Below are 12,921 nucleotides of genomic sequence, written 5' to 3' on the forward strand. Positions count from 1 at the left end.
AAGACTGAGTCTGAGAAACTGAAGAGATATATATCTAAAAATAAGAGCCTGAAAAGGCTCTTCAGATGACATGGAGTTAGAAATTATTTAGAGCAGCCTGAAAGAGTTGCATAACAGGGAAGAAGATGTGAGGCAAGTTCCAGCAGATCTGTATGATTAAGAATAGCACAGGTGTTTGTATAAAAGGTTTCAGCTTTTTCAGGTAGTTCCTCCAATTGGCTCACTTGCCATCTTGAAAATATTTGTTCGACTGCTGCCAATGACAGGACACTCGTAGGACACTTCTCTGTTCAGGTGAATTAGCTGATGGCAGCAGTTTGTTCTCCAGTTCTTCCACTCCATCAGGTTGGACAGTCAGCAGTGGAATTCATCTCAGGAAAATGAAAATCCTTGGTGCCAAAGAATAAAGTGACAGATTGGAATGGTCTATTTTAGAAAAGAGCTGCCATATCTAGTTAGTATCATACATGGATTCACTGCACAGTAACAAATGGATGCTGGACTGAGCCTGGAAACTAAAGCCACTAGTATATTGAGGATTTCAGCAAGGAAAGGGAAGGAAAAACACTTCTCTGCATTGAATTGGAAGGAGCAAGCATTCCTATTTTACTCATGTTCTTCATTTTGCTCCCTTCATTTCCTTTCAAGTTTGGGTTTGTTTTTTTTTTCTTTTAAGGACATGAGAAACTAACATAGATGATGCTACGCATGACAAAATTTGAAATTAAAGGGAAACAAGGATTATTTGATGCAAGAAACAAGCAAAATAGTGGGTCTCTATTCCAATTCAGGTTCCAGTCTGGCATTCATATTTGCAAATTCAGAGCATAAACTAGTATGTACCTGGTTTACTACAATAATATTCTGGGCATTTGCTTTCTATATTCTTGCCTGTGGTAGTAATGCCCCAGACAGTCTTCTGTACTCTGTTTTGATGGGGCTTCAGATAATGCTGCACATGAAGTGCCGATACGATCATTTGAAAGAATCACATTTTATGGCCAGTATCAGATTCTTAATTAAGGAGCTCTCACCAGCTAGAACTACAGATGTAAATAATTTCTGAGAGAGCTCTTCAGAACAGGCAGTCTTCAGATGAGCCAAATCATCAAGGAAATTATCTTATTGGCAATATTTGACACACATATTTCAAACAGAGGTTCTCAGAGGCTTTCATATACTCATACACACCCTATATTCATACACGCATAGGCACAACTATTGCAAAGACTAATCACCCAAAGGATTGTGAGCAAGAATTAGCTGGTCATCACAGCAAATAATTTCCAGGATAAGGGATGAGCAGTGAAGGGGGAAACTAGCTTGAGACATGAGGAATCAAACTGACACATAAAGAGTTTCTGAAGGAATATGAAAGTAGGGAAGATTCAGAGACTTAAATAACTGGTCCTGAAGTACTCCCTGCAAGGGACTCTGCACCTGAAAATCTCTGAGGAGGAAGAAGCCATTATAATTATAATGACCTTATATACTCATTTATATCTGACTCCACAAACCACACCGATGCTTGAACAAACAAGCCTACCCCTAGTCAGATGTGGTAATGCAGAAGGAAAATATGATATTTGCACATTACGCAGGATGATAAATGTTTACTGTACATAAGAAAAACATTATTCTGTGTATTTAGGAAACGATGAGAAGATAAGAATATTACAAATAGGACCCACTTGGCATTTGCCAGAAGAGTTAATAACATACAGGTAGGATTATGCGTCCCTTTGGACAATTGTTCTACAGTGAAGCATGGAAACATGGAGTATTCTTCAAATGCTCTGGGAATGCTAAAAACAAACTCCTCCCAAAAGACACAGCTTCCTTCACAAAAAAAACCCCAAACACAAACACAAACAAAGCCTTCCTCATTTTTGGTTTTGCTTTTTAACTTGCCGACAAAACAAGTTACACACCGACACACTTTTCAGTGGCCCAGAAAAACAAGTACCTCTGAGTTAAACTAGTACACTACGAAATGCCCTACTAAGGAGCCAGCGTCCTCATGCTTCTAGCAACACTGCTGTGAAGAATATAACCTCTGGCAGAGAGGCATAGTATTAAACCGAAAGTAGTAATGCCTTCAGTTCCTTTCCCACAGGCAACCTTTATCCCTTTATTAACACTTCATCCTGTATTCTGACTTAAATTGTCAGGGTGCTCCAGAGCTTGCTTTGTTCCTGCCTTCATACCAGACACTTGCTATATGATATTTCCTCTGTAAGTGTCACATTGTCAGACCAACTCCAGCCTCCTCAGAATTCAACAGAGAGGAAGTCACAAAGCACTGTAGGGGGAGACCCAGAGAGCACAAAGTGCTGGTTAGACAAGCTCAGACATCTTAGGCCCATCACAGAAAAAGTTACAGTTTCTACACTAAAACCATGAACTATAGTCCAGAAACAGTACAATAGACCAAGTTATTGGGGCAAGTATTTATATAAATGAAATTTAGAGGGCTTGTGGTCAGAGTAGCATCTTGAATCATTACATTTCCTTCAGAATTACAGTTCTCTGTTTTCTTGTAAAAGCAGAGGATGCAGTTGCTGACAGGGAGTTCACGCTGTTGTGCTGTAATATCTCTTGGAAACTTTGCATCGGTCACTGCCCTGGAGCTCTGAGGTTACCTGGGCACATCTACCTCCTGAAGGGACACACAGGGCAGTGGCCAGGCAGGACTAAGAGCTAAGAGCTCCGAGATGTTCAGCTGGAATCAATCAACTCGTTGCCACTCGAGGGCAGCATTTCAGTAAAAAAAAATAAGAACAAAAATGAAGGATGCTACCACCCGGACTGTTTTATCTCACCGTGATTATTTTGTTTGCAGGTGGCTCTCAAAGCTTCCTGTATCTATATAAACAGGGTGGAAATATAAGCAGAGTACTGAAGCGTAAGCAATGAAAGAATGAGATGTCAATACCAGATAAAAAGGAGCAGAGACTCTGTGGTCAGGTTGATTCACAGATGTCTTGGCTACCAGAAGGAAAGGCAGATGTACCCACACCATTGTCTCCTGCTCTCTTCCCTCGTGGAAAAAAAATCACCTGAAGGGGAGGAAAAGTTAGTTTTCACTTAGATCACCCAACTGTCTACTACCAGATAATAGAAATTTGTTGTACAATTGTGACTTTAAGAGCTAAGGAAAAGCACCAGAAACTGTCACGGTATAAAACAATTACTCCCTTGGTCCGTCACTACCTTCTCCCTATAATGCCATTGTAATACTTCTAAGGCCAACTCCTCAGTGCCCAAAATGAAAAGCCTGTACTAAAAAGAATGAATGCTGCTGGTTTAGTGCCCTATTTACAGCAGCTAAAAATAGTCCCAGGTCAAAAACATACTTCGGTTTTGGATACTGAATGACAATATGAGCTACAAGGCCAATTAAGCAAAATGAAAATATTCCCACAAGAAGAAAACATACACTAGTAAACATCCTGGAAGGCAAAGGGAGTTCTTGGAAGAGAAACTTGCTACACAATTTCAATGCACCCTTGCCACTGTTTTGTCTTCTTATTCAAGGACTAGCTTTCCTGCTGCTCTCTGAGGAGCATCACAACGATCACCACCTTCAGGCCTTGGGAAGCCGTAACTGTGAGGCATCCTCTGCACTCAATGAGGACAAGTAATAATGGAATTGGCTCACAGCAAAAACCTAATTTGAGTTGCTCTTTCCAAGGCAAGAGTTAAGGAAAGTATTCACAAGCAGACCCCCCTTATTTTCAGCTGCAGCTCTTTCCAAACTCTCTTTTCTGCAGGCACATGTATACCCTGCAAGCACAGGTCACAAGAGCAAGCATGTGTTTGCTTCTCCTAGCTCTTCAAGTGGGCAGAGGACTACTGGGATATCTGCAGGCAGCTGAAGAGTTACAACCTGAATTTCAAAGCTACCCTGTCAGTCTCCTCAGCAACTCCACAGATGGAGGCAAACTGGAGTCTAGAGGACAGACCAAGTCTACTGGCAGTTCAGATCCAGCTCCATACCTGAAGCCAGATCCAACCTGAAGAAGGAGAATGGGCAACAAAAATATGGAAAATGTAGGATAAAGGCGGACAGTTAAGAGACACAGGGCAATGAGCAGGCATAAGGAAGAAAAAGCATAGTTTAGTCAGTAGTGCATGGAGATGAAACGCTTGATATTCTGATCTGGATTTTTGCATGTCTGCTGACTTCATTCATGTCCTTCGGGAATTTTCTGGACAGCTTCTTTGAATTCCCCGATGAAGCAGTTTGATAAAGCACAGACAGACGTCTTTGAAATCACTAGCTGATTGCTATTGTACTAAACCCCAAGAGCAAGGGAAGGGTTAAAAGGGCCATTTGAATATTTTTTTTTTAAGTCTTCCTGAGCTAAAACAAATCTAAAAGCACAAATAAAAGAAACAAGTTATTCTTGACCTGTTAGAACAGGTTATGCAAAACTGTTGGTAAAAACAAGCCTTAAAAAAGGAATTGTAGAAACATATATAAGTAAAACAGTCTTTTCCTCTGTGGTTCTTCACTTAAGAAAGTTCCCTTTGGCTCTAGACAGAGCTATTTTGGCAAAGCCAGGTGAATAATGGTACTTTAAAGACAAAACACCCACTGACAAATTAATATTAAAGTAGGGGTTTTTTAATACCTGTATGAATAAACCATTTCTAGTCGTGAATCATCTGTTTACAGATTTTCCAGTAAAATAATCTCTAACTGAAAACACTGAGAGTGAAAAAGCCACTCACAGAGAAGTAATGGGGTAAAGACAAGATCCTTCCCTATTACCATCCTTCTGGCTATTTTGCACAGCTCTCCCACATGACAGAGCTGTTTTGCTTACGCTCATTGTTGGGTTTATATATCAGGAGGTGCCATTAACTATAATATTGCATCCAGATTTATTGTATTCATTGCTTTTTAATTAAAAGAGGCAGAAGCAGGCATTAACTGCACTGAATTTGAATTCAGCAAGGAAAGGAAGACACCAGAAGGTTCAGCAGCAATGGCAGAGTGGGATCTCATCGTGGTGAGAATACTGCATAGAGGCCTTTGGTGGGGTGCAGGTGTATATGACCAGAGGAAGCTTTAGGGGAGCAGCAGTTAGCATGGATAGGTGAGGCAGCGTGAACAGGAACATACAGAAGCTAAATTACAAACATATTTAAACGCAGAAGCATTTAAACTCCCACTGATTTTGACATCCATTTCACTTTGAAAATTGAAATAAAATATGGTGCCATGAGGTCCAACAATAAACATTCAGCTGTCCAGGAGTCACTCAAAATGTTGTCTGTTCTTCAGACCTTTCTACTTGCATGTTTTTGACACTGGTTTTAGTGTCCCTCTCTGCATTCCTCCCCTTCCAAAATCAGCACGACATGCTGCCATTGGCTTTACGAGGATAACAGAGAAGCAACACAAGGCAACACCACCTGCAAATCTACAGGCCATCCTGGGAGGGAAAAGGTACGTTGACAATATATCCTGTCACTTATACACTGAGTGAACAGTGTGAAAGAGACCACGCTATTGACACACTACAAATCATAGAATCCTTCAGGTTGGAAAAGACCTTTAAGATCATGAAGTCCAAACATAAACCTAACACTGACAAGTTCACCACTGAACCGTGTCCCTAAGCAGCACTTCTACCTGTCTTTTAAATACCTCCAGGGATGGTGACTCTACCACTTCCCCAGGCAGATGTTCCCGTACCTGACAACCCTTTTGGTGAAGAAATTTTCCCTAATATCCAGATTAAATCTCCTGTGAGGCAATTTCCTCTTGTCCTATCGCTTGTTACTTGGGAGAAGAGACCCACACCTGCCTCCCTACAACCTCCTTTTAGGTAGTCATAGAGAGTTGAAGATTGTCAATACGTATCCACTATCTACACATAATTGGAGGTTGCATACATGCTCAGCAAGGCGTGAATTTAAGGAAGGTTATATCCTGAACATTCCGGTTTTAAATGGAATAGATTTAATCCAGAAGCCATTGAAGGAGAGCAAATGGTCTCCCAGGGCACCTTCCTAACAACTGCTTCACAGTGTAGAGCAGCATTTTATGCAGTTTATGATGTTAACAGAAATATATGCTGTTGCTCCCAATGTTTCCTCCTTCTGTAGTGTTGACTTCACTGCCTGACAACTTATTAACCAGACAGAGCTGTAAACAGTTCGATTTCTAGGATTTTATGACTTAAAAGGAAAAGTTGACTAAAAATAGAAAGCTTATAAAAAAGACTTAAGCAAAAACAGAGCCCAAAGGCTAGAGGGTGTTCCTGAAAAGCCACTGGACAGCTTGCCCCACACTCCTCCAAAGCAGTGTCAGCAGCAGCTCCCTGCCTGCCAAGTTCCCTGTGCTACGCTGAATACTGCCTGCTGGCCCCTCGACCCAAGGTCTAAAGCAGCCACCGATGGTCACCTCACAGATGCAGACACGCAAAACATGCTGATTCCATCTCGTGTTTTCAGCCCACCTATTTTCAAACAAATACAAATAGCCCAAGAACTGCCTGCCTTTTCAGCACACAAAGGTAGAAAACAAATATCAGTCAAAAGATGTAGTTAGGAAGAGGTGGCTGGCTGGCATGATCTTTCTCCAGCAGCTCACACCAAAAGCCACATGGTCAGAGGAAGCAGAGGACATCTGTGGCCGCACAAGCCAGCCCTTGCCTTGGTAGCCAAACCACTTCCATTCTTTCCTGTGCAAGATTTCCCCTCTTCCACCGTGGCACTTGCAACGCTCACATTACTAGCTAGCAGGTGATATATTAGTAAGGCTAGAGGCAAGGAAGAACAGATCATCACGCACTACAAGATAACTTTCAAAAATAATCAGCCCCTGCGAATGGTAGGGGGAAGGAGAATAAAAACACAGGCATTCAATGCAAAGCCAAAACCGTTCTGAGAACGTAAACCCACAGCACCTGATATTGCAACACTGTCCTGTAACCTTAATACAGAAACCCAGAGTAACCTCTGCTAAGAGCGTTAAATATTAATAATGGCTCACAGCTGCTACTGCTACATAATGGGCTTATTTTGATGAGGAATATGCGTTCAACTTAAGCAATCTGCATCAGCTCAGACAAGCCTACTTCCCTTTTGAAATTCATGCAGAACACTCCTTGCTGCAATTAATTGCAGAACCCAGGGCTATTGTCTTAAAAAGCAAGATTTGTGTCTGATCTTTGTCTTACATTATTTTTTTTTTAGTCAGATGTGGCAATAGAATCAGAGGTGGATGGCATAGCTTGGTGCACCACTCATTACCCAGGGCAGCCTTCTTTCTGTCTGTTCTGTCCTAATTAGTGTGAATATGCCCACACATATACCCCACAAGGATAGGGTTTTTTATTGTTCCTGAAATTAAAACACCTCTGACCTACATCAGCATAACCATTATAAATGGTAATGTCCCTGGCTTGCATCATAAACATTGAAGTCAGGAAATACTCACTGTTTCACTTAACCCTTTACTAAGCAAATTTGCATTTCTTTGCTGACTAAGTATCTGTTGAATATCTGATCATTAACAGATTCATTACCCAGCTAGAAGGCATTCTATTCTGTACTTACTTTGCCATTAAATCATATAGGCTGCCTCAACATGGCCTAGTTGATGTTGTTGATATTGATCTCTGTTTTAGAAAACTGCTGATTTCAGTCTGTTGATCTGTGTAATACTTAAAATAAATCAAGACCACTGTGCTTGCTGATCTAGATAGGGATGATTTTCAATGATAAAATGGTAGCTAAGTATCCAATACTAACTGGAAGTCAACAGACTGCACAGACGTAAATACTGTTGGTTATTTTAAAAATTCATCCTGAAGCTCTACTGCAAAGAAAACTCTTTTATTCAGAAAGACAGAAGAGAGAATTTTTAAACTGAATGATTCATTAGAATTACTTTTAACTACAGCTTCATAAGTAAATATTGTAATATTAGTGCCTATACATCTTTTCTGTCCTTATCCAGTTCCTGTACAAGGGTTTTACACAAGAATGCAAAGCTAGTGTTTTCTAGGTCTGAACATATCCCTGGGAAAAAAATGTGGAAAGGCATTTGCCCTTCTTCAGACTCAGCTCTAAGGAACCCTTAGGTGAGGCAGGCACTCCACAATGCTTACGTGAGGTCTCTGAAATGAAAGCTTTCATTTTTAAAAGTATGTTTCTAGCTGCTCTAGTTGGCAGCAATAACCTCCCAAATGTGAAATGAGTAATAGAAGTAACGACATCTGCAGCCAGCCTTGGAGAAATGACTCAGAGCAGTGAACTTCACTGTCCTGTGTAAGTCTGATGAGAGTGTTAACTCCAGTCCCCAGTTACGTGACTTCAGCGCCAGCATTACCTAAAGAATTACTGACTTTAATGCAAGAATGCAGGTTTGTGTAAGTACAGCTCCTTGGAATTGGAAGCTTCTGTGGGGAAAGAAATCACAGAAGCAGTAACAAGGAAACAGGAAGGCCAGAAGAGAACAGGGGGAAAGGAAGCGGAATCAGTAGTGTCAAGAGACACCCCTGCCAGACAGAAAATCATGATCAGGCAGTAAAACAACACATTAAAACTAATTGCCATATTGCCCCTGTTCATGAGGAAATACCCACATATTTGAGTAAGCTGTTGATTCAAAGATCAGGAGGGAGAACATTGCTATAGGGACATGAGACTTGCTATGGGGAAGTGAGAATCTCAAACCTACAGCAGGGACTCTTTCTGATGTGGCAAGTTTGACTTCACTACATCGAACGCTTGCACCTTGAGGGGTGGGTAACCAGTGCAAACCGTTCCTTCCTGCACCCTGTCAGAGGAGCTTGTCAGCTTGTCTGGAGTCAGATATGGGGCAACCCAACAATCAGGCACTGCAAGCACAATGCCAGCTTGCACTATAACAGGACTCAAGCCCCAGTTAGTCTGACATTGTGAAGCAGGTGAGTTCCAACTTCTACTAAGGGTCAGACAGAGGTCTGACAAATAAAAACCTTTCAGAGCTTCTTGTCTTAATCTTAAAATCAGGAAACCCTAGGCAAGCTTAATATTTCCCCTATCTTTTACAAGATCATAGACCACTCCATGAAGACACTTCAGTTGCATGGACACTATATTCTTGCTGCTAACACAGTTTTCTTCTTTAAAAATGAAGTCTCGTTAGCAAGACGCTTCTAGTTTCTTCTGTAGCTCATTTTGAATGCATATTTAAAATACAGGTAAAAATGGGTTACCTAATTTAAGCTCTGGCTCAAATTTCTAACTCAATTTTTGGTTTAGAGGTTAGTGACTTTATGCAGAGAAAAGGCAGACAGGTAATCAGATCAAGTATCTTGGCAATATTGCAGATCTAAATGTTCCTCTGGCTATAATACAGACTTTGGGGTAAGAAGCAAACATCTCTACAAATCGTTGATGCAAAGACAAGACAATCCAGCAACTCCAGAAGAAAAAGCTCATCCACATCCTTGAAAAGGTTTATCATTGAAATAAAACTTTCAAGATTAAAATATCTGTGGTATCTTTATACCAATGCAAGGGATGCTGCTGCTGTTCTCAAGAGTTGTGACAGCTGATTTGAAGTGTATTGCACACACTGCACATATAAAGAGAGTTTAAGGTAACATTAGAAGGCATAATACTGTCTAATATTAGTGCATCTGTCAAACACATTTTCAAACTAATTGATATTGCATGTTCAGCTCATCATATCAGTAGCGTTAAATGCTTCTATTTCATTGAACTGCAGCTCCCCTCTACTAAGAGCCGCTTTAGCTGAAGTAACTGGTCTGAGTAATTCCAGCTCTAGGCAGGCATACAGATGTTTGTATTTCCCACTGATCAGCTTTAAGAGGCTGAAGCTGAGCCATGACTCCACACTGCACACACAGCAGACATTTTCAATAAATGCTGACCTGCAGTTCAGCTATTTTGCTAGATGAGTCACGGCTTAATTGCTGATGCAGATTGCCCAGCAGATCGAGGAGTTTCACAAGGAACTGAAAGCCCATAGATGTCACAGTTTGGTGCTCTCCTCCTACAGCTGGTAAAATCTCAATTGGAGATCCCCAGGGGAGCCTCCAACTTCCCAAATATACTGTAGAACTACAGCAAAAATGAAGTGAAGCTTTTCTTGCCACCAATTTATATTGTACTGTTATGACCCACCTACTCATTGCCTGCAGTTCCTCTGTTCAGACAGTCTAGGATTGTCACGTTGGCTTCTCTCATGTGATAATGGGGTGCTGGGATCATTCCTTATCAGTCACCCGTGCATCTTGCAGAGAAGCTTTTGCATTTTCCTAACTTATGCCTGTAAAGTTGGAGCCAAATTAGCAATCTGTCACATCTGCCTTGATTTTTGTACTGTATTCCTTGGAGAGACTCCATGATTCGCCCATCGAACATAATTAATCTAAAAATGACAACTAGATATTCTGTCAGTTGATGCATTTCCATTTTCCAAATAATTACATGAATATGGGGTGAGAAACACGGAGGTTATCGCATAAACCAGTTAAGATTTCTTGCATGTTTTTCTTGCTTAAGTTTAGGCCAGAGGTCTCAGAGAAAAAGAAAAAAAGATACCAAAGTAGGCATTTGTCACACATACACCACTTCCCAGAACCACTGTGTGGCTTAGGTTGGAAGTGACTGAAGGGCATCTCATCCAACACCCCCGCTCAAGCACAGTCAGCTAGAGCAGACTGCCCTGGACACTTCTTGGTATTTTGGTACTTACTGTGCCTGTACAGGGTGCACATACCTGCACCTCACAGACATAACACAGTTTTTGTTGTAATTCCCCTGTGAAGTAATAATGGCTCAGCTTTCAAAGAAGGCCTACACACTGATTTCTTGGTCAGTACTCACTTAAAACACTTTGTCATTACATTCATTCTAAAATAACATGGATATTCAAACCCATAAGTTATTAGTCATGAAATCTACTAGTTTTTCCTCAATTTTACCACTTCTTACTATTACTACAATAAATCCAATTTATGAGCATGCCTTGTGAATGAGGACCTGGGCGTTTAATTAAATTATGAAGTTCCAAACCAGTGGTTTAGAAGTACTGCCAATAACTGGGAGGAGACTGGGAAGAGTTGACCGATGGGTGAATTTGGTAGGTGGTTTTTGGGGTACCAACAACCAGACACCCTGAAGGTCCCCTTGGAGCATGCACAGACGGTACAAGAAATGACTTGGCATTTCTTAAAATTACATGCAAATATGCAATTACATGCATCATGAATAATGGATGGCTTTGTGTAATTTTGTGTATAAATGAAAGGAATGGACCCCTTGAGTCACGTTTAAGAGAAAAAAGCCCTCCAAGTAAACCTGCGCAAACCTGAATAAACAATGCCTCTCTCAGTGATGTAGTTATTGGCTTATTGCACACCAGGTAATGGATCTATATGTTGGACAACAGCACTTGTGCAACAAGACAAAAGCTGGTTACAGATTTCCTACTTACACACTCACATAGAACTCCCCTTTGAAGCTGCTGAAGAGGGTTACTGTTTTGCTGAGTCGGAGGGTGGAGGGAAGCGAGACAGAGGTCTGGTGGCCATATCAGCGGCCACATCAAAGCCCATGTGTGCAGTAAGGCTTATACTCTTGATGAGTGGGGGAGAATGAAGCTAGCCATTATGTCTCTGCCACTGGATTGCCTATCAGGATGACCAAACCCCCTCCTCCATATCAATGCAAGTATGCCCATATGGCAGAGTTACACCATAGCCACAGAAAAAGACTCTGAGATGATCCTGAAAGCAGAGGTATTAATAAGACTTATGAATAGAAACCAATATATGTTGTACTTGGATGACTTCTGGATGGGCAAAATGTGGGTTTTGTCTGTTGGAAATGGCTTGATGCATGACCCTGAAGTTTTTTGGATCCCTACACGTTGGTGGAAGTTGCACTGGCAGGGGGGCCAAAGCAACCCATAACTGACAAAAAGTAAAGAAGGAGCTGGGCCAACCGACCCCCCAGACGTTATCACTCCAGAATGGACTATAAGAGGATGAGAGAAGCAGGTCATAATCGGAGCTCCTTCTCAGCTGGCCTGAGACCCCCAGTGATGTCAACATAACATCATGGATCCAATCCAGACAAACACCAGAGCGGCTGCAAAAACTTCACTTGTAGCAACCTTGTGGAAACATCTATAAAGACTTTATCACTGAACTCCAACAGGTCACCTAGTCCCTCACAAAACCTTTATAGGATACTAACGTTGGTCTAGACTTAAGCTTATACTCTTGACTTAGAATTGTTAACATGATAGGTAATTAACTGTTAAACTGCAGTTCTGAGTCCTACTCTCTCTCCATTGGGGTGTGACACATGAATACGAATAAATTTTCCCAGAAATCTTACGCATATTCTATTACTTTCCAAGGACTGGTTTTAATGTTATTATGAAGTTCACAAGAGTAAAATCTCTTGCTAATTTGGAGCTGGCTACAGCTCTGCCTGACTTTCTCTTTGAGATACGGTAAAACTGCAAACAGAGGTGATTCCAGAAAAGACATCTTCTCAGCACAAATCAAACTGCAAACAAGGCATTATCGTCTTCTAGGAATGAACAGTATCTGGAAAAACACTGCTTGAAAGAAAACGTGCTATCAGAGGGATATTTTCTTTAAAAAAAAAAAAAATTACTTGGATGAAACTTAGCTCTACTTTAGCTTAAATAAAAAATACTCCACTTTTTGTAATAGTAACTGTTTCTTGTATCACAGAACCATAGAATCAGTACCTGAAGGGGGCTACAAGAAAGCTGGGGAAGGACTGTTTACAGAGACTTGTAGTGATAGGACGAGGGGGAACTGGAGAGGGGCAGATTTAGACTAGACATAAGGAGGAATTTCTTCACGATGGATTGGCGAGGCTCTGGCCCAGGTTGCCCAGGGAAGCTAT

The sequence above is a fragment of the Cuculus canorus genome, chromosome 12, assembly GCF_017976375.1.
Source record: "Cuculus canorus isolate bCucCan1 chromosome 12, bCucCan1.pri, whole genome shotgun sequence".
Classification (NCBI taxonomy): Eukaryota; Metazoa; Chordata; class Aves; order Cuculiformes; family Cuculidae; genus Cuculus; species Cuculus canorus.